General features: G+C 39.1%; 1 long non-coding RNA gene across 3 annotated transcripts in view; it reads left to right on the forward strand.

Annotated features, from left to right (window-relative positions):
* LOC116529739 overlaps positions 1-26,562 on the forward strand; it is a 328,070-nt gene that overhangs the window by 72,883 nt on the left and 228,625 nt on the right. For all 3 annotated transcript variants that reach the window (XR_004259643.1, XR_004259642.1, XR_004259644.1), the window contains exon 2: positions 23,814-23,882. This is a non-coding gene — a long non-coding RNA (uncharacterized LOC116529739). The remainder of the gene's footprint in view (positions 1-23,813; positions 23,883-26,562) is intronic.

A 26,562-nucleotide genomic window follows, 5' to 3' on the forward strand; every position in this document is an offset into this window, starting at 1 on the left:
AACAAATAACTGAAAATGTGGAAGCAGCTTTAGACGTAGGTAATGGGCAGAGGGTGGAGGAGTTTGAGATACCTGCTACACCAAGACTAAATTGCTCTAAAAGACTATTAGGGGAAATATGAATGTTGAAGACGATTCTGGTGAGGACTCAAAAGGAAAAGAGAAGAGCATCCATCTTCTTAGGGAATACACAAATAATTCTGAGTGAAATGTTATTATAACAATGGGCATTAAAAATCATTCTGTTGAAGCCTCAGGCAGAAATGAGAAATGAGTATTAAAAAATGGAAAAAAGGCATCCTGGTTATGATGTGGCAAAGAACTGGTGCTGGCCACATGAAAAATGATGTGCTCGTGTTTTGTGGCAAGTAGAACTTATATGCAGTGAAACTGGGTATTTAGCTGAGTAATTTTCTTAGCAAAAATGTTGTAGGTATGGATTGGATGCCCCAGACTGCTTATAATAAAATGTGATAGAAGAGGAATAAATGGAAGAAATTTTTAAGCAAAAATTGATGGAAAACAGAGAGATTTGGAAAATTCTCAGCTTATACGTATTGCAAGAAGTGGGCAAGCTTATTCTGAAGAGGACACCAAGGATGTGACTGAACACCATTCAATGAAGAGTTTGGTTTGAGTGTGAATCATGAATGTAGTTAGCCACTTCATCTGAATTCAGGAACAGAGGTGGAATTATATCAGCAAAAACACTGCCAGCTGGCACTAAACTGGACGTTAAAAATGGGACAGAATGAAAGAAGGCTGTCAAGGTACTTAGATTGTATAGGACTGTATGTTATCTATCTCTATTTTCACTCTTCAAGCAGAGGAAGAATAACTCTGAAGGCAATTCAGAGAACGGCAGGGTCGACACTCCTTCCACAGAGCCAGGGGGTAGGGCTTGTCTCAAATGTTGGGGCTTTTTGTTTTTTGGGGACCAGGATGCCATGTCCTAGTGTCTCAGTGGTGGGGCCACCCTCACAGAGTTGTTGGGGTGATGCTCCTGAGGCAGGACATGAGCCTTGACTCCAGAGGTGGGACTCAATCCCAGAGTTGGGCTCTGGACCAAACTGACTGGCTAAAACAGGCACGGGGCAGAAGCAGCTTTCCATAAGACACACCCACCAAAGTGCCATGTCAGTTTGCCGTTATCATGGCAACACATGGGGTTACCATCCCTTTTCATGGCAATGACCCCACCACCCAGAGGGTTTTTCTAGAAATTTCTGCATGAGCTGCTCTTTAATATGCAGGTAATTAAAAGCAGGTATAAAGATGACTGCAGAACAGCCCTGAGCCACTGTTCTCAGCACTGTGCCTGTGGGGTAGCCCTGCTCTGCAGGAGCCACCATGGAGCTGTAACACTGCCTCTTCAGGAAAGCCGTTTTCCTTTATCACTGGCTTGCCCTTGCATTTCATCCTGGGCAAAGCAAATAACCCTTTTGGGCTAAGACTCAGTTTGAGACTTAACTGCCGTGTATCACTACCACCCCTGTGAGCCTGGAGGGGAGAGCATTGAACTCAAGAGTATTAGTCTGGGTTCTTAAGGTCTCATGGAATTTGCCTTGCTAGGTTTTAGAATTGTTTAGGACTTACCACTCTCATTTTTTCCCCTCATTTCTTTTTGGAATGAGAAAGCCCAGCCAATGCATGTCACAGCGCTGTATTTTGAAAACACATAATTTGTACCTACTTTTACAGGTTCATAGCTGGAAGTGAGTTTTGCCTCAGGCTAAATCTTAACTGCAGACTCATTCATCTGATTGAGATCATATTTGGATATGATCTTAGAGCTGATGCTGAAATAAGACTTTGGGGGCTGCTAGGATGGGATGATTATATTTTGAATGTGAGTGAGAATGAATTTTGGGCAACCAGGGGAAAATGTTATGGAGCAAATGTGTATATTTCCACCATGGCAATCCCAGAGTTCATATGTTGAAGCTCTAACACGCAGTGTGGCTGTATTTGGAGTAAGGAAGTAAAGTTAAAAAAGATTACAGGGATGGGGCCTAGATCCAGTGGGCTTAGTGTCCATCTAAGAAAGGACCCCAGAGAGCTCACTTTCTCTCTTTCCCTCCATGTGTGCTCAGAGTAAAAGCATGTGAGGACAAAGTAGCTATCTGCAAATGAGAAAGAGAGCTTTCACCGGAAATGGAACCCTGCCAGACTTTGATTTGGGACTTCAGGCTCCAGAAAATGATAAATAAATTTATTTTGTTTAAGCCACCCAGCCTGTGGTATTTTGTTATGGCAGCCTGAGCAAGCTGATACAAATGGTGAGGCCATGTTTTTGTGTAGAATTTTCTTGGTTATGTAGCTGTTTCATTTTATTTTGGAAAGGAAATTTGTGAGAGATTGATTATTGCACAGCTACCTTTGTCCTTAGCTCTGAGGGAACTCAATCGTATTTATGAAATTCAATGTGATTGATTTTGTAGAAAACAATTTCTGAGTGCAATCCATTTGGTTAACCTGATTCTTGAAATATTTTGGACTTTTTCAATTAATTTCCACTTGTGCCATTTTTCTTTTTCCTCTTACCATTTTTGGATTGAATAATTTGATTTTTTCCTATTCAGTGGTTTCTCCCACTCAAATGATCACTCTCTCTCTCTCTCTCTCTCGTGCATTCTCTCTCTCTCTCTCTCTCTCTCTCTCTCTCTCTCTCTGTGTGTGTGTGTGTGTGTGTGTGTGTGTGTGTGTGTATATATTATTTATTTTTTTTTTTTGCGACGGGGTATTACTCTGTCACCCAGGCTGGAATGCAGTGGCGCAGTCTCGGCTCATTGCAACCTCCACCTCCCTGGTTCAAGGGATTATTTTGCCTTAGCCTCCTGAGTAGCTGGGACTACAGGTACACACTACCATGCCTGGCTAATTTTTTTGTATTTTTAGTGGAGACGAGGCTTCACCAAGTTGGTCAGGATGCTCTCGATCTCCTAACCTCGTGGTCCACCTGCCTTGGCCTCCCAAAGTGCTGGGGTTATAGGCATGAACCACTGCGCCCGGCCTTAATTTTTTATAATTTTAGTGGAGACGAGGCTTCACCAAGTTAGTCAGGATGGTCTCGATCTCCTGACCTCGTGATGTGCCTGCCTCGGTCTCCCAAAGTGCTGGGATTACAAGCAGGAGCCACTGTGCCCATTCCCACACTCTATTTTTAATTTCTTATTAATTACCATTGAACTTTTACTTTGTTGTATGTTTTGATATAACAAAATCTAAAGTTAAACAATATCTTTGTTTTCATCCTAAACAAGACATGATCTTGTCCTGTCTCTCTGCATGCATATTTTTTGTCCTTGGTATCTTCTGGTTTCACTAAGATATATTTTAGGAGATTTCTTTTCACGTATCCTGTTTAGAACAAGTTGTATTTATTAGATCTAAAGATTTATATTTATTATGCTTTCTGAAAGATTAAGTATTGCCTTTCTCCCATTCCCCCATGCTCTCTACATGAGTCTGCAAGTAGATTTATGTTGGTCCCTATCACACTATCTTCCAAGATCTCTTAAAATCTTTTTCATGCTTTCTCATTTTCTTATTTCTTTTTTCCTGTATTGTGGATAGCTTTTGGATTTATCTTCCAGTTTACCATTTCTCTCTTTCTTGCATCAAGCTGATGTTTAACCCATCCACAGAATTTCTGATTTCTACACATGTATTTTTCATTCCTAAAAGCCCCTTTTCCCTAAAAGTTTATTTTTATACCCAGTAACTTCTTGCTGAATGCTTTCCATTGAATATTTTACTTCTTAAAACATTTCATATAGCTATGACATATATCCAACAAGTTAAACATCTGCAGTTTTTGTGAGTCTAAATCTGTTATTTCTTATTTATGCATACTGATGCTAATAGCAGTAATTTTGCTAATTTTGTTTGTGAGTTGATTACTTGTTCTTAATCATGGTGAGTCCTGGAGTACTAACATATTTATTAAATCCAGTGTGACTCTCTTTTACCTTAAACCTGTGAGTTTAGTTCATTTGGTTATCCTGATGATTGCTTTCGGGGTCTTTTAAAATCAAGTTATATTTGTCCCATGTTTTTTTTCCTTTTTACTATTTTTAGATTGAGTATTTTTGCTCTGCTTGATCTGCTTAACTATTTTTCTCATTCAAATTTATACTCTTCTTTTAATCTCCTATTACTTACCATTCAGTGTTCATCAGGCATAGCTAATATCACAGAATCTAAAGTTAATACCTTTACATCTCAAACAATACTCAAACTTCAGAACACTTTATCTCTGACTGTCTTTTTGCAGACTTATAGATTTCCTTTATATTAGTTTATCTCCAGCTCCCAATGCTGTAAGTCTCTTCCGCCCTGGCTCAGCTTCTCAACTTTGTGGGCTTGAATCTTGCCTACCCTAGCCCACTTTTCCTGTGTATTCCTAACCCGATTCTTGAGCTCTCCCATCTCAGATGTTAGCTTCAGAAACCCTAGCCCTGTATTCCTGGCAGTGCTCATATTTCTTTGAGAGCTTTTTTGGAGAATTCTCCTACCTTTTTTTTTTTTTTGGAGACGTAGTTTTGCTCTTGTTGCCCTGGCTGGAGTGCAATGGTGTGATCTCGGCTCACTGCAGCCTCTGCCTCCCAGGTTCAAGGGATTCTCCTGTCTCAGCCTCCCAAGTAGCTGGGCTTACAGGCATGGGCCACCATACCAGGCAATTTTTGTTTGTTTGTTTTTTTAGTAGAGACAGGGTTTCTCCATGTTGGTCAAGCTGGTCTTGAACTCCCAACTTCAGGTGATCTGCCTGCCTTGGCCTCCCAAAGTGCTGGGATTCCAGGTGTGAGCCACCATGCCTGGCTCCAATCTTATGTAATAACAACAATACCTCCAAGAGTAAGTTTTTTTTACCAGAGTCTAGTTATTATAAGAAGATGAGTCTTCCATAGCAACAATGATTAATGATGCATTCTGAACCTCATATTTTTTGTTTCAATTATTCTACTCATAATTATGATATCTATTCATTTTTTATATAAACCTATTTTTGTTTCACAACCACTACTCTTATTTAATAATTTATTGTATTTTTAAATATACAAACACCAAATTTATTCTTTTCTGTAAAAATTAATTGCTCAATTTTCACTTCGTATAAGAAATTCTTCTAGATGCTGTAGAATACAGCAGTAAATAAAACAAAATTCTCTGCCTTCATAGATTAAATATAGTAGTGAAAAGAAATAATGGCTAACATTTATAGACTGCTTAATGTATGTCAGGCATTGCTCAATAGTGACATTTTCCACATTCTGTAAAAAAAAAACAAAAAACTATTTTCATCTTTAGTTACTATCTCCTTGGATACTTAACATACATATTTTAAAAAAACCTTTTCAGATTATTCTATTATTACTATTCCTTTAAGCTTAAATTATTCCACACATGGATCTCATTTTCCCTCCTTCAAGTGTTAGATTTTCAGTTGGTTGGTGCCTTGCAGTTCTGTTTTCATTTCCTAAGAAAGAGCTTTTCCTTGTTCATTATGGATTATGATGATCTCCTAAGGCAATCATCTTGTAGCAGCACCAACTCAAATCTTGAGAACTTAAAGTTCAAGTTTTAAATGACCCTTAGGGTATAAACAACTAGAGGGTCTGTTTCATAAAGTTGCACATATGCACACACACACACTCACACACTCACACACACACACACGCACATACAGCAGTATAATATTTTTAAACCATTGGTCTCTTTTCTCACTTTAGTTTTCTGTTTTTTGCTACTTTGAAATGTGTCTTTCTAATCTATGGCGATATTCTTCTTTGGTTTTCAAGCACAAATATGTGTTGATCAGGTTACTCTATCTCTTTTCTGTAATTTCTTTGAGTTTAGTGAAAAAGGATGAGACTTTGTTTCATGCTTGTTCTGGCATCCTAAATGGAAAGTTCAGTTTAAATTTCATATGTCATTTTCAAACTTCTGATATAAAACATATTTGTGTATTGTCAATAGTGTTTTTTAATTGGAAATTTTCTTTTACCTTTTAGGCATATGGTGACATTGCCTCATCTGCTAAAACCTTTCCTTTGGTAGCTGCAAATAGTGACATACAGTTTAGGTAATAAAGCTATTGAAAGTCTTCATAATTAGCTTTATATTCGGAGAGGAATTATAGCTAAGAAAATTTCTAGGTTGCTGCATTGAGAGAAATGCCACAACTTTGTGGTATAAACATAATTGTCTTTGCCTGGTTGTTGATTCTGCTTATGTTGTTTAAACCGTTGAACATTGACATTGGCATCACTGTAAAATGGACTTCATAAAATATTTCTATGAATGCCTCACATTCTTTTTAGTCTTAGATGAATGAGAGGTGGTAAAATATTTTATTACAGCTAACATTGGAGTTCTATTAAATGCCAGAAGTGTAGAGCATGATTGCTCAGGGCCTTCTTTACCAATTATTTTTATGATGGAAAGAAACCCTCTCGGCACGGGATTCCTCTGAAACAGGATGAATACCATCAGCTTCTTCAATGGATTCCTGAACACATGTTTTCATTTTCCTCACGAAGATAATGAAAAGTGTACAGATCCCTGTGGAGCATCACTTGTTATTTTCTGTTTCTTCTTTACCTGAGATGCCTTTCTAAGAATTCACACTCTAAATAGGAACCTCCAGTTCACTAAGTAGCTGCCTCATAGCTGCACATTATTCCAACTGTGCAAGCAACAGCTGTGAATGAGAGAAACGCATATCATCATAGAACTTATGGAGCTCAATATGTTCGTTCTGTTTATTCAAAAGACCACCTGTGTTTCTGGGGAAATTGGAGAAGTTCCAAAGGAGAATGAAGACACAGCAGACAGTCATGAAACCTTCAGAATCATAAGCAGAAACGTCATTGCTTTGGGTTAAACACAATGTGACAGTCCTTTGGGAAACTTGATTTCCAATAACTATAGCGCAGCATTTTTGGTTGGGATATTAATTAGCAAATAGATGGCTAAAATGCTCAGCTGTCTCTTCTCACATATAGAAAGGGTATAAAATGATGACTATCACTGTGAGGGGAAAATTACATTGCTATCTGAAAAGAAATTCTCCTAGTTGTCCATTTTTTAAAGTTATATTTTTCCTTATTTACTTTAACATTTGTGGAGCTTGTTTTATGGAGCCTAAATCCACAAAATGTTCTGTTTTCTCTTGAATCACCCTATTTCCTCCTGGTTGTTGAGGGAAACTGAGTTACCTTGGGGCTTCTCAGCAAACCCTTCCCATCAAGAATGTCACTGTCACCCTGATGGGTCCTGGCCTGCAGAGAGAATGTGCGAGAGAGGTGGAATAATGAATGAATGAACGATGCATTGTGAAGTCTGGTGCTCTCATATAAAGGCTGCCGAAGAAGGGAAAAGACCACGTTTGTCTGACAGGTTACCTAAGTTGAGCATAGCCTCAGGGTAGGAAAAACGCAAGTAATTCTCTTTTCTCTTTCTTGGTTGTGTCCATGATGAGATCGAATTGCAGAACTACGCTGCCATAGCAACCTCAAGTTGCTCTATAGGAACGGCGTTGTTGCAGAGATCTTTCTCCAACTTCCTCCTGCCCCATTAGAGGCTCTCTGGCTGTATTGAAGGCAACCTGTCAGAACTGTGGCCTGTGCCCTGACACAGGCACTGGTCTAATTCTTTACATATTCGCAGAGTGTACCTTAGGAGCCCACAGGCAACTCAAGATGACTCTACCTTAGAGAAAACAGGTGATCGAGACAGAGCTGATTTAGAGGTGGCTTTTTTTTAAAGTGCCTCCAGAACACACTCTCCATTCTGGTTTGCCCAGCTTTGTTAGGAATGCATAGATATATCATGGGGAAGCAAACCTTTCCACACAACATCGTATATTCTCTGCCTGGGTTCTTTGATTCTTTGCACAGTGGTGCATGTCTATAACATTTCGTGCAGGGTCCAGGGACCATTTTTAAAAATGAGGTTGGGTAAATGTGCAGACTATGAAAAGATACATTAGGTATAACTGTTCTCCCCTAAGAGTCCAGGCTACTCCCTAGCCAAAAGCCAGCAAAGCATCAAGGTAAAAGAAGACAGCCTTGGTGGGATCTTGTAATAGAAGGCAGAGGCCATCCGTACACAAGATTATAGTTTAATGTAGAAATCAAAAGTGTATCAAAATCATGATGTGAAGAGATAAAGTTGTTGGCTTTTGAAATGTGTTATACATGTATATATTTTTCTTTTTTCCCCCTCACCTCCCCATGTACTTTTAATATGAAATTCTTGATGCTGCCAGAGATGCTATCTGCCACACAATGAGTATTTGTGTGGATTGCATTCTGGGCTGGGGCGGCTAAGCATTCTAGTTGTGGCTAGCTAATTGGTAGTGAAAAGGAGATGCCTAGACTTGCCTATGAGAAATTACTCAATTCTTCCCCTTGCAGCTGGTCTACCTGAGAGTGGATTTATGAGCCAAGCTCTGGTGAGGGGTGGCAACAGTGGTGAAGAGGACCTGCCAGTGAAGCTCCCCTCAGAAAAGCATTCCACACCTGTGTTGCAGAGAATAAAATACCCTTTGTTAATTTTTCCCTCTCTTGTCTTTGCTAGTGTAACGGTGTGAGTTATTGAAAAATTAATTAGGGTCCTGTCCTTTTTGCTGCCCTATACTTCACACAAAAAATGAAAGAGGTAATTTTTTTCTCCCTGTTAAGAAAAAGTAACGTAAGAAGAACTACTCAAAGGCTGATCCAGGAACCAGCAGCAGCAGCATCGCCTGAAGTCTTGCTAGAAATGTCAGTCCTTGGGCCCTATCTCAAGCCTACTGATTCAGAATCTCTGAGGTGGGGATCCAGCAATCTGTGTTTTGATAAACTCTCCAAGTGAGTTTTATGACATCTAAGTCTGAGAAGGAATGGAGAGGCAGGAGATAATCTTTCTGGTTATACACCGTCCAAATGGTCTCAGATGGAAGAAGGTAAGAGACAGACAGGAGCCAATGTAAGAAAGACAACTGGAGTCCTCAGCACTTGGAAGATAGAAGGCAATGAGCTCTGTAGGTGGCAAATGGCATCTGTTCCCGTGGGCTCCCCCTGTAGGTAGCAGGTTTCTATTCCATGGGAATGCCTGGAGACCGATCATCACACCTGTGGCCTTGGGAGTGGCATTGAGGATCCTGACTGCTGACTTCGGCTTGGAAAGCGTGGACCCTGCTACTAGAGCCATTCCACCTATCCGAGTGCCGTGTGAGCTTGGATAATGAGCATTGCTTGGGGAGACTACCAGGGATGGAAAGCCAGAGGCGCCTCTCCCGGCACTCTTGGACTGTGCCAGCCCAGGGCTTTCAGATAATCCCAGCACAGTAGAGGCCAATCCCTGTAATTTTCCTCATATTGAATTTTCTTCTAATTTTGGCTAGGGGGATTAAACAAGACAGTACAATTTCAAAAATAAATAAAACAGATATAAGTATATCATAGAAACCACTCCTAGTCATATCAGTAGGAATAAATATTATTCAAGAAGACACGTCAAGTATGAGAATGTTTGCTCCCCTCTGTTTTTAGTGAAAGTGAAGAATTCTTATGCCTGATATCTTCTGAGAACTGCTTCTTAGTAGATGTTTCGTAAATTTATTGGTTAACTACCAGGCAAAGGGAAGACATATCTTTTCTTTGTTTTTCTCTATGTGAAAAAAATTTTTAAAAACGTTTAGGGAGAATATAAGAAAAATAAAATGACACAACTGATTGGTTTAAGGTTGAGCGATAGAAAACTGTGTGGGTTGTAGTGGAAAGAAGGCAGGAGTGGGAGCCTCAGCTTTGATTCCCACTCTGCCTCTTACTGGCTATGTGACCTGAGGCAGGGTGATTTTATTTTTCTATGATTTGGCTTAATTTTCTAAGTATTCCTGTCATTGCAATCTCCTTAGAGATTTCTATAGCTCATTCTTTTTCATCATAGAGGTTCTGGTTAGATATCATTTGCTGAGAATGTCCTTTCCTTCCCTCTCTATTTAAAAAATACTCCCCAGTACCACTCTATCCCTCTGTTTTTGCCTAGCTTTCCCTTCTTGGCATTTATCAGAAATCATGTCATTTATTTATAAATTTGCTTGCATATAGCTTGTTTTTCCCCCTAGAAAGTAAGTTCCATGAGGACAGGAACTGAATGCATCTTGTTCATACCTTTAAACCGATGACTAGAAGAGTGCTTAGCAATGGCAGGGCTTCATGCATAGTTGTTGAATGAATCAATGAATGAATGAATGAGTGAATAAACCATTTGTAAGAACTTGCGCTTTGGAGTCAGAGAAACCAGTGTTTGATACATGATTCTGATGCTGACCAGTAACAATAACCTGGGACAGGTTACTTTATCTCTCTCAGTCTATAAAACAAACTAATAATTCAATAAAATAATATAGATAAAAACTAATAATTCAATAAAATAATGTAGACAAAAGACAACTGATTGTGTAGTACTTAAGAAACAGTAATTGGCCGGGCGCGGTGGCTCAAGCCTGTAATCCCAGCACTTTGGGAGGCCGAGGCGGGTGGATCACAAGGTCAAGAGATCGAGACCATCCTGGTCAACATGGTGAAACCCCGTCTCTACTAAAAATACAAAAAATTAGCTGGGCATGGTGGCACGTGCCTGTAATCCCAGCTACTCAGGAGGCTGAGGCAGGAGAATTGCCTGAACCCAGGAGACGGAGGTTGCGGTGAGCCGAGATTGCGCCATTGCACTCCAGCCTGGGTAACAAGAGCGAAACTCCGTCTCAAAAAAAAAAAAAAAAAAAAGAAACAGTAATTGAGTGAATGAATGAGGCTTATAAAAGTACTTTGAAAGGGAAAAATCTATAGCAATATAAAAAGTATTGATATAATTAATAATAAGGCTAAAAGATCCTTCTAAGGTGAGGTTCTAATACCTATCTCCTGTGAATGGGAAAACATACCTGGAAGGTTTTGAGAATTGCCCATTCCATGTACATACCATGAAACAATGAAGAGACACAAACTTTCCCAGCTCCATTTTCTTGTGAAAAGTTTTATTATAACTCGTCATATGTGAGAGTAAAAAAAACCAAAAACCAAAAAACCTCCAACTCTGGAATGAATGCCAGAGGACGGGTGTTTTAATTCTAGTTCTGTTACTAACAAGCCTGGTGATCAGTGGCAGGCAATAATCTCTGGGTGCCAGTTTTTTCGTCTTCAAAATGTGGACATAAGAAGAGATGATTTTTATAGTGTTTCTTGGTTGTAAATATTCTATGAACGTGTTTGCTTTCTTAGAACCTTCCTATAAGGACCTTTGATTTTTGATCACCCAAGCCTTTTTTTTTAATCATGAAGTTGGACAATCAAAGTGACATCAGGCCTTTATTTAGCATGTCCTGTACGAACTCTAGCACATCAAAGGTCTTCATCCCCTATGCCACGATGTTTATTAAGAGGCCTTATTGAAATTATAGGTTTTAAATATTTAAGGTGCCATGGTTCAGTTTTCAGTGTTCCTAATATTGGGAGAACATGAATATATTAACAATTGTTATGAGGAGAATGAGGAGTTGTCATTTTTTTCTTTTGCTAAATGAACTTTATCTTTATTCCATGTGAGAAAACTTCAAAAAAAAATTGTACTGTCAAGAAGTTGTGGAGACTAGGAAGTGAAAATGAGGGATGCCACCCACGTGGGCTTAGAACCAATACTTAAACTTGTTCCAAATGCTTCTGTCCCAAAATCTGAGTATGAATGAAATGAAAAAAACAAAAACAAAAAACAACAAAGAGTGTAGATGTTATAACAAGTCTTATGAAAATTAGTTTCTAAAAAGAAGATACTTTAAAAGGAAACACAGATCTTGAGTTTCCATCTGCCTGACTATTCTAAATTCAGAACACAAATCACTCTGCATAAAAAGGTTCCGGCATGACCAGCAGCTCTTCTGGCAATGGCTGGAGAAAGCCTATGGAGACAAAGTCCAGCCGAGGGCATCACTGGCCTCTAGCCCTCATAAACTGCAAGTCTTAGCTCTTGGCTTGGCTGAAGTCCTCTTCTGAGGGCACAAAGTATGCTTTTGAACCCATAATGGTCTGAAGACCCTTTATGGCTTTGAGGCTAGAGATGAGTTATTCTGCTAAATTGATTTTTTCCCCTCCTGTTCTCCTGATGTATGGTTGCCTGAACTATGGAAACTGATACTTGATTGTACCAGAACAAAATCCCAATATACATACAAAATGTCTGACTTATTATTTAATTGGACAATTATTCTCTTCATACCTACTTCAAGATTTCTTATATTTCATTTTGTCTTACCACTTACATCAAAAGTTAGGATGTATTATTTTTATCCACAACCACAATTTTGAGTTTACCATTGTAAGAGGTTGTAGAGAAGGTTCAAAAACAGGTTGATGAAGTGATTGAATGTAAAAAGAACCAGCATAATGTTCCACACTGCATGGTTACCCAATATTAATGTGTACTGAGGAGCACCAAGGTGACAGAGGTCTTTTTAAAAAATGAGATAAGAGACTGAGTAGAGCATTTTAATGCAGCCTCATCTCACTCATCCTCAATTATTAGGACTACGTTCACTACTGTTTTTAAAAACGTGCATGCAAATGGAATCATTAGTCTATAATTAATGCTGCTTGTCCCTGGGAGCTCTGCCGTGGCCTCTGGATGATGTGAAGGACGCAGTCTGTGCTGGCTGCCCTGCATTCTCACTACTGTTATTTACTGTGTGCAGTGGGTATGGGCATTACATGGGCTTCTGTTCCTTGCCATGCTTCAGTGCTTCCTGCCCATGAGCAGGCAATAAAGTCAAATTTAAAGGAATTCCACTTTTCCAAAGAGGTCAAAACAAGCACTCAGAGAGCATTTTATATTTTTCTTGTGCACATCAGATGTCTTGCTAAGTGCCTTTCTGTGTAGGATTGAATCAAGGCTGTAGTCCATTTGGGGGAAAAAAGTGTCCAACCACAAACAAAGGCGCAAAGTTGTTAGCGTATGATTTTGCATATGATTTGCATGTTAATGGTCCAGTGTCAAAACATACAGTCATCTACCTGTCCCTGTTCCTTCCTCTCTATTGTCAAGATTGGCTGATTAGTCTTATTAAAATTAACTCTTAGGCTTCTGCCAGCCTCAACTGCAACAAAATGAAAAGCTGTTACAGTGACAGGAGATGTAAATTGTTCAGATTCTACTGGAAGATCCCTCATGTTGATGATAAAAAGCTAAAGTGAATAAGTCAGTTGCATGAATTAAAATTTCAGTTTGTGAGATGAGATATTGATGGTTGTTAATCTTATTCCTGAAGCCCAGATAACTTTTTCTTCTTCTCATTGCCATAAAGCTCCAAAAAAAGCCATTTGAATGTTCTGTCAATTATCCCTTTCAAATCGACTTATTTTTAAACAAGCAAACAAAAAGGCTAAGGTCATATGCATAAGAGGTACTCATATTTCTATAAAATTAAATATTTTGGATATTTAGGAATGAAAAGAAATGAAATGAAACACATATCAAGTAGAAAATTTTGATGAAGAACATATTTGTCCAAGAATGACATCTTAGATAACATTTTGGTGGGCAGAATAAAGGTGTGTTAATGGAAGGTATTTTCCTCAAATTAGTAGCAGAGAATGATGCTGAATCTGGAAATACCTGCTAATAAGGGTGAGATGTTTGATTTCAGAGTCCAGTTAATTCAGAAGTGATTTTAGCTCCCTGGCCTATTTAGATCTGTTATGTACACACACACACACACACACACACAGACAAACACACACACATTCTTGATAATTTAAATAACTTTATTAGGAATAATGTCAATGTTTTATATTATTGTTAAAAGATATGAAGTTATTGCTAAGATGATAGATACTATGCAAAAATGCAAAGAGATGTAATAAAATCCCTGTCCTCAATTCAGGTAAGGTCTAGCTGGGAAGACAAGTCAAACTCACATAAAAATGTAGCTAAAATTTTATAGCTCATAAAGGCATAAGAGTCAGAGGAAGTAAGTTATGGAGTCAGAGAAAGTTCTTCACAAATCTCAGGAGATAGCAAAGCTAGTTATAATATCATTCATGTGTGCATTTAACTCAGTTAATATTTATTGAGGGCCTATGTGTTAGGCGTTATGTCTGGGACTAGAAATAAAGCAGTAAGTGGGACACAGTTTCTGTTTCCTGTTTCAATTAGTAACTAAGACACTTCAGCTTGTATAGTATGGTGGGATTTGTTAAACTTTTTTTTTTTGTTTTTTTCTACTTAGTTTTTTAATCAATATAACCTTAACATGATGGTATTTATTATTCCTATGAAATATTCTCAGAGAAATAAGTCCCACAAAAATCAGGTGGCTGAGGCTAGACTTGAACTCTGGTCTTTCAATTTCAGGTCTATTAGCGTCTCCAGTACACCAGCATAGGTAGAGCAATATAACTGGAGTGTGGGTTACATGTATAGGAGAAAAGAAAAAGCATCTGAAACATTTAGCAAGGCTAAGACTGTGCAAGCTGTTAAAGACTAGGCTAAGAAGGAACTTAAACAATTTTAGAAGGAAAACAATTCTATTAAAAAGTGTGCAAAGGACATGAACAGACATTTTTCAAAAGAAGACGTTTATGCAGCTCACAAACATATGAAAAAAAAGCTTATCATCACTTATCATTAAAGAAATGCATATAAAAACCACAATGATATACCATCTCACACCAGTCAGAATGGTGATTTTTAAAAAGTCAAGAAACAACATATGCTGAAGAGGTTGCGAAGAAATAGGAATGCTTTTACACTGTTGGTGGGAAAGCAAATTAGTCCAACCATTGAGGAACACAGGGCAGCGATTCCTCAAAGATTTAGAACCAGAAATACCATTTGACCTAGCCATCCCATTACTGGGTATATACCCAAAGTAATATATATCATTCTACTATAAAGATATGTGCATGTGTATGTTCATGGCAGCACCATTCACAATAGCAAAGACATGAAATCAACCCAAATGCCCATCAGTGAAAAACTGGATAAAGAAAATGTGGTACATATTTACCACAGAATACTGTGCAGCTGTAAAAAGGAATGAGATCATGTCCTCTGCAGGGACATGGATGGAGCTGGAAGCCATTATTCTCAGAAAACTAATGGAGAAACAGAAAACCAAACACCACTTGTTCTTACTTATAAGTGGGAGCTGAACATTGAGAACACATGAACACACAGAGGAGAAAAACATACACCAGGACTTGGTAGGGGTTTTCTAGGAGTGGGAGAGCACCAGGAAAAATAGCTAACACATGCTGTGCTTAGGTATCTAGGTGATGGGTTGATAGGTGCAACAAACCACTATGGCACACGTTTACACATGTAACAAACCTGTACATCCTGTACATGAACCCTGGAACTTAGAATAAAATAAAAGCCTAGGCTAAGAAATTTGGGAGTGGGAACCATTACATTTTCAATGAAAGAATTTTAGTAAAGAAAGAAATTTCTTAAATTAATCCTATTGTAATGTGCAAAGTTAGCTCAAGATGGAGAAACTGTTGGCAAGAGATCGCCACTATCCTGCCACAAGGTAACAAACATGTTTACTCCAACACTTAGGGAGTAGAGTTGACCTTCATGACTAGAGGTTGTCAGAGAAATGGAAGAAAATGAACATACATAAGAATTCTTCCTGAGAAATAATTGACAGTATTGATGACTGCTTGTATATAGGGTTTGGGAAGAAGAAAACATAGAATTCATGTCCCGAATTGTGAACTTGAGAAGTAGAGAATGAACAGTGGTCCTACTGCCAAAAAGGAAAATCAAGACAGATAAACAAAGAAGAAAACAAAAAGAAACTAGGAGGAATTGATAGGAATCTTATTTCACAGGGAGATGGTATGTCCAGGTTGGATGTGGTGGGAGAAAAGTGATGTTACCATATTCAACAAGAAATGCACACCTGCCAGCTGTTTTTGAAGCCCTAGGTTCAGCAGAGAGACTTTGACATGTGGATTAGAAAGGCTTTTCCAAAAATGTCATCTTCAGTGGAAACCTTGCTGTTTGATGAGATCTGAGGGAAATGCAGATTGTGAAATGAACAACGGGCAAATGACTAAACATTGTGAAAACAGCCATGGATTTCTGATGAATACTTATGCTCATTGGATGGATACACCATTTTTCATGATTTAATTATTATGCATTTCATGCCTTTATTAAAATATCCCAGGTTCCCCATATATATATGTATATGTATATAAACACACACACACACACACACATATATATGCACACACACTACATACCTACAAAAATTAAAAAGTATCCTCTTTTTGATTTATCCTCAATCTTTCAGATGTGTGGACTTAGCCTGTGGTATGCCTTTACGAACTTCAAGTAGCTCATGAATACAGTCCTGGACAGAGTGGTCACTATAAGAAGTATCATCTCTTTTGGGTCATGCTAAGCATCCCTTCTGCACCAAAAGCAGGAAGCACTTATTCAAGAACCAGGAGGTAAAATCACGACATGCCCTGTTAACACTAGATAGGGTGGTTGTGGTGTAATTGAAAAAATAAACATTTGATCTTGGTCCTCAGTTCTTGGCACATTAAAACCCTTGGAATCTCTTGGATGATAAGCGTGTCTTTTTTATTCTGATGAGATGACTGGTGACTGAAAGCCCCTAGATAACTTCAGGATGAAAGCTGGTCTCCAGAAAGACCAAGTCACTATTACAGAGTTGGAGATTTCAGCCTTTCCCCACCTCTCTCACCACTGAGGAGTGGAGAGGAGCTACAGATTGAGTTCGGTCACCAATGGCCAATTACTTAATCATCCTACATAATGAAACTTTCATGAAACCCCCTAAACAATGGGTTTGGAAAGTTTCTAGATTGCTTACATGTTGAGGTGCTGAGAGGATGGTGCACCTGGAAAGCTGGAGAGGGCATGGAAGCTCCACACCCCTTTTCCCATAACTTACCCTATGCATCTCTTCTATTTGGAGGTCTCTGAGTTGTATCCTTTATAATAAACTAGTAATAGTAGGGAAATCATTTTCCTGAGTCCTGCGAGTTATTCTAGTGAATTATCAAACTTAAGGGGAGGGTCGTGAGAACCCATGGAATTGTAGTTAGCCAGGCAGAAGTGTGGGCAGCCTGGCTGCTACCACTGCCCTGGGTTCTTATGACATCCCAGGATAGAAATCAAGAAAGATCACCAAACATAAAAGCAAAAGAAGGTGTTATTTTTTTTATTTTTTTAGTTTGTGCACAAGGAAGCCAGCACCAAAAAAGAAAAAGGAATGGGCTTCTCCCAGAGGGTAATGTGTGGGTTAATTTTATAGGGTCTTTTTATAAGGAAGGGTTATGTCAGGGCATGTACAGGAGGGGTTTTTCTAGCACTTGTGCAGTGGTCAGCATGCTTCTTCATATATCATACATAGCATTAGAATGTTTAATATCCACCCCTGGGCATGAATTTTAGCGTTAAAATGAGGAAGGGGTAACTTTAGGTTCCAACTGTGCATGTGGGATTTGGGGAAATCCCTATCCTCCGTAAACAGGAGTTTGCAGTTAATAGTTTCTTCGTCATTTGTTACTGATTGGCTGAGAGTTAGACAAGCTAGAACTTGAGTGAGGGATTTTTATCCTTTTCTTCCAGACCATCTTATTCCCTTCTTTAGAATAAGGAATCAACCAGACTGCCTGTCTCAGACACCCAATTGTGGCTGATGTCTTAAGTGGGGCAGTCTTGTAGGACTGAGCCTTGATCCATGGGGTCTGATGCTAACTCAGGGAGTTAGTATCAGAATTGATTTGAATTGTTGGCCACCCATGTGATATGGAATAACGAGCAAATTGATTGATGTTGGAAAAGATGCTAGTTATTTGGCATCAGGAGGAAAAATCCTCTCAGTGTTTCTGGAGGATGTTCATGTCCTTCACCCACTTTTGAATGGGTTCATTTGTTTGTTTCCTGTAAATCTGTTTTAGTTCTTTGTAGATTCTGGATATTAGCCCTTTGTCAGATGGGTAGATTGCAAAAATTTTTTCCCATTCTTTTGGTTGCCAGTTCACTCTAATGATTGTTTCTTTTGCTGTACAGAACCTCTGGAGTTTAAGTAGATCCCATTTGTCTATTTTGGCTTTTGTCACCAATGCTTTTGGTGTTTTAGTCATGAAGTCCTTGCCTATACCTATGTCCTGGATGGTGTTGCCTAGGTTTTCTTCTAGGGTTTTTATGGCGTTAGGTCTTAGGTTTAATTCTTTAATCCATCTAGAGTTAATTTTAGTGTAAGTGTCAGAAAGGGGTCCAGTATCTGTTTTCTGCACATGACTAGCCAGTTTTCCCAACACCATTTATCAAACAGGGAATCCTTTCCTCATTACTTGTTTTTGTCAGATTTGTCAAAGATCAGATGGTTGTAAATGTGTGGCATTGCCTCTGAGGCCTTTCTTCCATTCCATTAGTCTATATCTGTTTTGGTACCAGTACCATACTGTTTTGATTACTGTAGCCTTGCAGTATAGTTTGAGGTCAGGTAGTGTGATGCCTCCAGCTTTGTTCTTTTTGCTTACAATTGTCTTGGCTATGCGGGCTCTCTTTTGGTTCCATATGAAGTTTAAGGTGTTTTTTCCAGTTCTGTGAAAAGGGTCATAGATAGCTTGATGGAGATAGCATCGAATCTATAAATTACTTTGGACAGTATGGACATTTTCACAATATTGATTCCTCCTAACCATGAGTGTGGAATGTTTTTCCATCTGTTTGTGTCCTCTCTTATTTCATTGATCAGTGGTTTTTAGTTCTCCTTGAAGAGGTCCTTTACATCCTTTGTTAGTTGTATTCTTAGGTATTTTATTCTCTTTGTAGGAATTGTGAATGGCAGTTCATTCTTGATTTGGCTCTCTTTAAGTCTGTTACTGGTATATAGGAATGCTTGTGATTTCTGCACATTGATTTTGTATCCTGAGACTGCTGAAGTTGCTTATCAGTTTCAGGAGATTTTGGGCTGAGACAATGGGGTCTTCTAAATATACAATCATGTCATCTGCAAATAGAGACAATTTGACTTCCTCCTTTCCTAATTGAATACCGTTTATTTATTTTTCTTGCCTGTTTGCTATGGCTAGAACTTCCAATACTATATTGAATAGGAGTGGTGAGAGAGGGCATCTTTGTCTTGTGCCAGATTTCAAAGGGAATGCTTCCAGTTTTTGCCCATTCAGTATGATATTGGCTGCAGATTTGTCATAAATAGCTTTTATTATTTTGAGATACATTCCATAGATATTTAGTTTATTGAGAGGTTTTAGCATAAAGGACTGTTTAATTTTGTTGAAGGCCTTCTCTGCATCTATTGAGATAATCATGTGGTTTTTGTCTTTGGTTCTGTTTATGTGGTGGATTATGTTTATAGACTTGTGCATGTTGAACCAGCATTGCATCCCCAGAATGCAACCTACATGATCATGATGGATAAGCTTTTTGATGTGCTGTTCCAATCAGTTGGCCAGTATTTTATCGAAGATTTTTGCATCTCTGTTCATCATGGATATTGGCCTGAAGTTTTCTTTTTTTGTTGAGTCTCTGTGAGGTTTTGGTATCAGGATGATGTTGGTCTCATAAAATGATTTGGGAAGGATTCCCTCTTGTTGTATTGTTTGGAATAGTTTCAGAAGGAATGGTACCAGCTCCTCTTTGTATGCCTGGTAGAATTCGGCTGTGAACCCATCTGGACCTGGACTTTTTTTGGTTGGTAGGCTAGTAATTGCTGCCTCAACTTCATCCCTTGTTATTGTTCTATTCAGGGTTTTGACTTCTTCCTGGTTTAGTCTTGGGAGCGTGTATGTGGTTATATATTTAGGCTCATTAGCTCTTGTTGCCTTGATCCTTTTACCATTATGTAATACCCTTCTTTGTCTCCTTTGATCTTTGTGGGTTTAAAGTCTATTTTATCAGATATTAGGATTGCAACTCCTGCTTTTTTTTGCTCTCCATTTGCTTGGTAAATATTCCTCCATCCCTTTATTTTCAGCCTATGTATGTCCTTGCATGTGAGGTGGGTTTCCTGGATATAGCATACTGATGACTTTTTACTTTTTATCCAATTTGCCAGTCTGTGGTTTTTGATTGGGGCATTTAGCCCATTTACATTTAAGGTTAATATTGTTATGTGTGAGTTTGATTCTGCCATTTTGATGCTAGCTGGTTGTTTTGCCCATTAGTTGATGCAGTTTCTTCATTGTGTTGATGTTGTTTACCATTTGGCATGTTTTTGGAGTGGCTGGTACTGGTTGTTCCTTTCTATGTTTAGCGCTGCTTTCAGGAGCTCTTATAAGGCAGGCCTGGTGGTGACAAAATCTCTCAGCAATTGCTTATTCATAAAGGATTTTCTTTCTCCTTCGCTTATGAAGCTTAGTTTGGCTGGATATGAAATTCTGGGTTGAAAGTTCTTTTCTTTAAGGATGTTGAATATTGGCCTCCACTCTTTTCTGGCTTTCAGGGTTTCTGCTGAGAGATCTGCTGTGAGTCTGATGGGCTTCCCTTTCTGGGTAACCCGACCTTTCTCTCTGGCTGCCTTTAGTGTTTCTTTCTTCATTCCAGCCCTGGTAATCTGATTATTATGTACCTTTGGGTTGTTCTTCTTGAGGAATATCTTTATGGTGTTTTCTGTATTTCCTGGACTTGAATGGTGGCCTGGCTTGCTACCTTGGGGAAGTTCTGCTGGATAATATCCTGAAGAGTGTTTTCCAGCTTGGATTCATTCTCTCCATCACATTCAGATAAATCTGTCAAATGTAGATTAGGTCTTTTCACATAGTCCCATATTTCTTGGAAGCTTTGTTCATTTCTTTTCACTCTTTTTTCTCTAATCTTGCCTTCTCATTGTATTTCATTGAGTTGATCTTCAATCTCTGATATCCTTTCTTCTGCTTGGTCGATTCAGCTATTGAAACTTGTGTACACGAAGTTCTCATGTTGTGTTTTTCAACTCCATTAAGTCCTTTATGTTCTTCTCTAAGCTGATTATTCTCATTAACATTTTGTCAAATCTTTTTTCAACGTTCTTAGTTTCTTTGCATTGGGTTAGAGCATGTTCTTTTAGCTCAGAGAAGTTTGTTATTACCCACCTTCTGAAGCCTGTTTCTGTCAATTCATCAGATTCATTCTCCATCCATCTCTGATCCCTAGCTGGTGAGGAGTTGGGACCCCTTACAGAAGGAGAGGCATTCTGGTTTTGGGTGTTTTCATCCTTTTTGTGCTGGTTTCTTCCCATCTTTGTGTATTTATCTACATGTGGTCTTTGTAGTTGGTGACTTTCAGATGGGGTCTCTGAGTGGACGTCCATTTTGTTGATGCTGAAGTTATTTCTGTTTCTTAGTTTTCCTTCTAACAGTCAGGCTCCTCTGCTATAGGACTGCTGAGGTCCACTCCAGACCCTGCTTCCCTGGGGATCATGTGTGGCAGCTGCAGAACTGTAAGGGTTGCTGCCAGTTTCTTCTTCTGTTGTCTTCATCCCATTAGGATACCTGCCGGATGTCAGCCTGAGCTCTTCTTTATGAGGTGACTCTTTGGATATACAGGGGTCAGGGATCTGCTTGAGGAGACAGTCTTTCCCTTATAGGACCTGAAGTGCTGAGCTGTGAGCTCTGTTGTTCTGTTCAGAGCTGCTGGGCAGGTACCTTTAAGTCTGTTGCAGTGGGACTCATAACCACCTTTTTTCCCTGGTGCTCTGTTCTGGGAAGTAGGGACTTTATTTATAAGTTCCTGACATGCTGCTGCCTTTTTTCAGAGCTGCCCTGCCCAGCAAGGAGGTAGCCTACTCACAGTTTGGCAGCAGAGGCATTGTTGAGCTGCCGTTGGCTCTGTCCAGCTGCTATGTGAACTTCCTTGTGGTTTTGTGGCTTGGTAATGGTAGTCTGCCTCAGTAATGGCAGACTGCCTCAGTAATGCCAGACTGCCTCAGTAGGGGCAGACTGCCTTGTTAATGGCAGATGCCCTTCCTGGGTCCAGCTGCGATTGCTGTGAAACTCTTAATCTACAAAGTTTCAGATTGCTGGTCTTTGTGCAGATGGAACCTGCCAAGCCAGTTCACCTGCCTCCCTGTTCCAGCCCTTTTTTTCAGTCGAATGGATGGCTCTGTCTCCCAGGCATTCCAGGCACCAGTTGAAATGGCTGCCCAGATTTGTGTGAGTTTTTGTGTGAAGACCCACTGCGCCAGCTGAAACAGCTGTGCTTGAGACTCATGGTGCTTTTTAGGCCGGGAATATCCTGGTCTTTGGTCAGTAATAACTCATTTGCAAATGTGGTGCTTACTCACCCTCTGTGTTGTTCTCACTGGGAACTGCACTACAGAGCTGTTTATATTTGACCATCTTGGATCAACTCCTTTTTTTTTTGGACAGAGTCTCACTTAAGTCGCCCAGGCTTTGGTGCAATGGCATATCTTGGCTCACTGCAACCTCCACCTCCCAGGTTCAAGCAATTCTCCTGCCTCAGCCTCCTGAGTAACTGGGACAACAGGCATGCACCACCATGCCTGGCTAATTTTTTTGTATTTTTAGTAGAGACAGGCTTTCACCATGTAGACCAGGCTGGTCTTGAACTGCCGACCTGAAATAATGCACCCACCTTGGCCTTCTAAAGTGCTGGGATTACAGGCATGAGCCACTGCACTGATACTTTTGACTCTTTTATGGGCTACATTAATCCATTTAATAGAGAACTGGATAAGGGCTAAAGAAGATCAGTAAACCTGATTCACATGTGTGTGTCCCAAGACTAGAAAAAACCTTTTTCAGAAGAAGAAGAGAGTACTAACCCGAAAAGATGTTAGGAGGGCAGTGAAGTTCCTCTCCCCACCTGTCTCCTGTCTCCCCCAACCATTACCTTTTCTCACTTTATTATTAATACTAGAAATAGTATTAAAAAGCCATAATCGTTTCTATAGGCCTAAAATTTTACATATAAAATTTTGGAGAAATCTTGCATTAAATACCCCTAGGAGAGATAATACATTGACTTCAAGTTATGTCAGTTTACAGTAGAAGGTAAGAGAAGATGAAAAATAGCTTTGTGACGTTCAGAGGTGGTAAGGGAGGAAGAAGTGTTATGAAAAAAATACAATATAGGTGGTGGGGATGGGGAGAACTTCATGCATTTGACGACTTTACCCTTAATGACACATGCTAAGGGTCAGGTCATAATTCTAGGTCTCCAACTTCCAGTTTCAGCAAGTTTTTTACATAAGGTAAATAAATGTGATTTACAGAAGTTATCTTTTTGTAAAACCCAGCCTAATTCCTTTGTAACCGTTTATTCCCAAGCTCTGAATGTTTCTCTCAATATATGGGTCAGGTCTTTAAAATATAACCTGATTTCCAATCGTGAGTGAGAACCTATTTATTTTTTTTTCTGTTTTTTTGAGACAGAGTCTGGCTCTGTTGCCCAGGCCGAAGTGCAGTGCCAGGATCACCATGCTTTGTAGCCTCAACCTTCTGGGCTCAAGTGATCCTCACTTCCCAGCCTCCTGAGTAGCTGGGACCATAGGCTCATGCCACAAAGCCCGGCAACATTTTAAATTTTTTGTAGAGATCGGGTCTCACTATGTTACCCAGGCTGGTCTTGAACTCATGGCCTCAAGGAAGCCTCCTGCTTCAGCCTTCCAAAGTACTGGGATTACAGGCATGAGTCACTGCACTGGCCTGATTTTCTGTTCTTTGAGTTAATCTCTGAATTTCTTGACTAAGTCATGTAAAATTAATACCAAAGGTAAATCCTTAAGGATGTAAGTAAAAAATACTTTCTTTCTTTTCCAGAGTTAATAATGGACCTAAAAAATCTTGATTTAAATCCGAAGACAATGTAGATATTGAAGGGCTCAAAAGGTAAGAATGACATATTAGTCTCACATTCTTTACTCCATATTAAATTGTCCCATTAAAATGCCTTGCTAATGTGGACATTATTTGACAGTTCAGCCACCTCCGCACACCATGAAGCAGCTGTACAAAGGTCAGGCACAGGAGGGCAAGGAGGGCAATGTGAAAAGAAACAGAAAGCCATGCCATAGCTCTTAGAACTTTCAGCCAGTCACGGTCACAACTCGGATAACATGATGAAATTTCTCGACGGATACTGTCTCCCACCTTTTTAAAAAAACAGCCATGAAATGACATCTCTCTGATGTGATAGGCTCAAGCAGTTTTCAAGGAAAATCCCTTATATTAAATGTTTGAGCAACAGTTGAAGCAAAAAGATATAGAATAGAAACACCTCATTCTCAAGAGCAAGCTTCTGATTTTTCATAAACTGTTGCTTCAAACTTCTGGTTTTTTTTTTTTTTTTTTTTATTTCCCTTTCTTTTCCTGAAAGTACTTTTAGGCACATTTTGAAGTGCTGGTGCATGGCCTTTTTTTTTTTTAAGAGCCTTCTTTGCATTTTCTGACTGAGCTTTGCATATTTTGTCTGCACCCTTGCAAATAACTGCTTTGAAGAACATGGTCTTGGGGCTTCGTCCCCTTCTTTGCCTCCTGCCAGACACATTGAGTCATTCATTCCATCTTTAAACCTGCCCTTCCAACTGAGTCTTTTCGGATGGGACCTATTTCCACCTCCTCCTTCACATTCCTCTTCAGTGGTTGACTGAGACTGGGAAAATAGGCGTACAAAGCATTTTGCATTCTCTGAATGTACCACATAGTAATTCTGCTGTCTGAAAACTCTGTAATGTCAATAATTGATGCACTTGAGAAGTGGTAATTAAATTAGTTAATTATGCTGGTAAAATTACATGCAATTATGTGACTGCAGGGTATGTTTAGTAAATTAGGCTTTCCCATACTCACTACATATTGTGGTGCCAATTTTGTTCCTTGATGATTAGGTAGCTTTTGATACTTCTTAATTGATTTAATACCTGGATCTTCATTAGCCCTTGATTGCTATGCTATGTATGTCTGACATTTTTTCTCTCTGATATTTTACTGAGATCGTACATCAGGGGAACTATATGTACATGTTTGTGAATCATACATACATCTCTGTGAATTGACTCACTTATTTTTTGTTTCAAATATTTAGATGTTAAAATATCACCTCCCCCTCTCACCTTCTGGGAAATAGCAAATCCTAAATGTTGACTCATATAGAATCCGAGAACTTAACTCTTCTTGGATACTCTAAAAAAGAAAAGTGTCATGTTTATTTTGCTTCTGAAAAATTAATACCAATAGTACTAGGCAGTAATTGAAGGAAGCAAAGAAATCAGACATTTTAAGGAAGTTACTCATTTCACGTCTTTAAATAAGAGGCAGTAATCTTTAAATAAGATACTTATTGATGAGAGCTAACTGAAAGTTTATAAATGACAGAAATTGAAAAGCTGTTATATAATACATAGAGATTTATAGCCCCTTATGGGCCTCTCAGGAGCATTAGAAAGCCTTCATGGGTTAATGAGACTGGTAGGAAAAACCATTATTCTCGTGGATGGAGCTTGTGGTTGGAGTTTCTTGGTTCAAGATTTAGAATCCAGAGCTGGAAGGAAGCCTGGGAATTGCTTGTTCCCTTTATGTAATAGATAAAGAAATAAGGATCCCATTGAATGTTTTATAGATAGATGTTTTCACAGCAAAGTAGTGACTAGGCTGGGTCTGGAATTTAAGTCTTCTGCCCCTCTGGCCAGTAGCAATATACTATACAATATTATGGCTGTTTTTTATTTTGTCCATTTCCTCTCAGTTACCCACTGTAAACCTCTGAGTGACTTTTATTCATACAGGGACTAGACATATTTTTAAAAGGGCTCTTTCTTTGACTCTAAGCTGAGTATCAGGAGGCAACTTGAATTCTTTAGAAGAAAGTATATCAGCTGTAATCATCTGTATTCAAGAACTTGATACTTAGTCTTGTTTGTTGTTTGTTTGTTTCCTGAGAAGTCAGAGCAATAGTCAGCATCTGCAACTTCTCCTGTATTGTATATCCCACTCTTAATGTGAACAGTGATGTGTTCTGGTATGGAGGAGGTTTCTGGAGAGGAAAGTAGCTTTGTCAGTGTTGGAATAAATTAAAGAGGCTGGCCACTACGTGGGGCTCTGTCCTTCCTCTGAGGCCAGGGAAATGGACAACCAGGCCCCCTTCCTTTTGCAAAACCTCTGCTGGTGCAGAGGTTTCATAATCTTTAGAAAGCTATACCTCCGAATGGATAAGCGAAGAACACTCTGTACATTTATTGCAGGCTTTTGTGTTTGTGCTTTAATTATCAGGTAAATAAAAAAGAATACCAGAGATAAATGATAACCGTAACGTTCATTTATACAATGCTGTACACTTTCCTCAGTATTTTCACACCTTTTATCTTGGTTGGTTTTTACATCCACCCTGTGGTGACAGAGAACAAGAATTATTTCCCTTTCATAGATTCTTTTTAATCTAACCCAGAAATTTGGCAAGATTTGAATAGCGAACAGTGCAGAATTATTCAACCTGATAAGTAAAGACAAGTGATATGTAGTTCTTCTTGTGCCTTATGTATTCAAATTTTTAACAAAACTGGTCTTTGATCTT

This window comes from Sapajus apella, unplaced genomic scaffold (assembly GCF_009761245.1).
Source record: "Sapajus apella isolate SASKATOON/1434 unplaced genomic scaffold, GSC_monkey_1.0 scaffold63, whole genome shotgun sequence".
In the NCBI taxonomy this organism is placed as follows: Eukaryota; Metazoa; Chordata; class Mammalia; order Primates; family Cebidae; genus Sapajus; species Sapajus apella.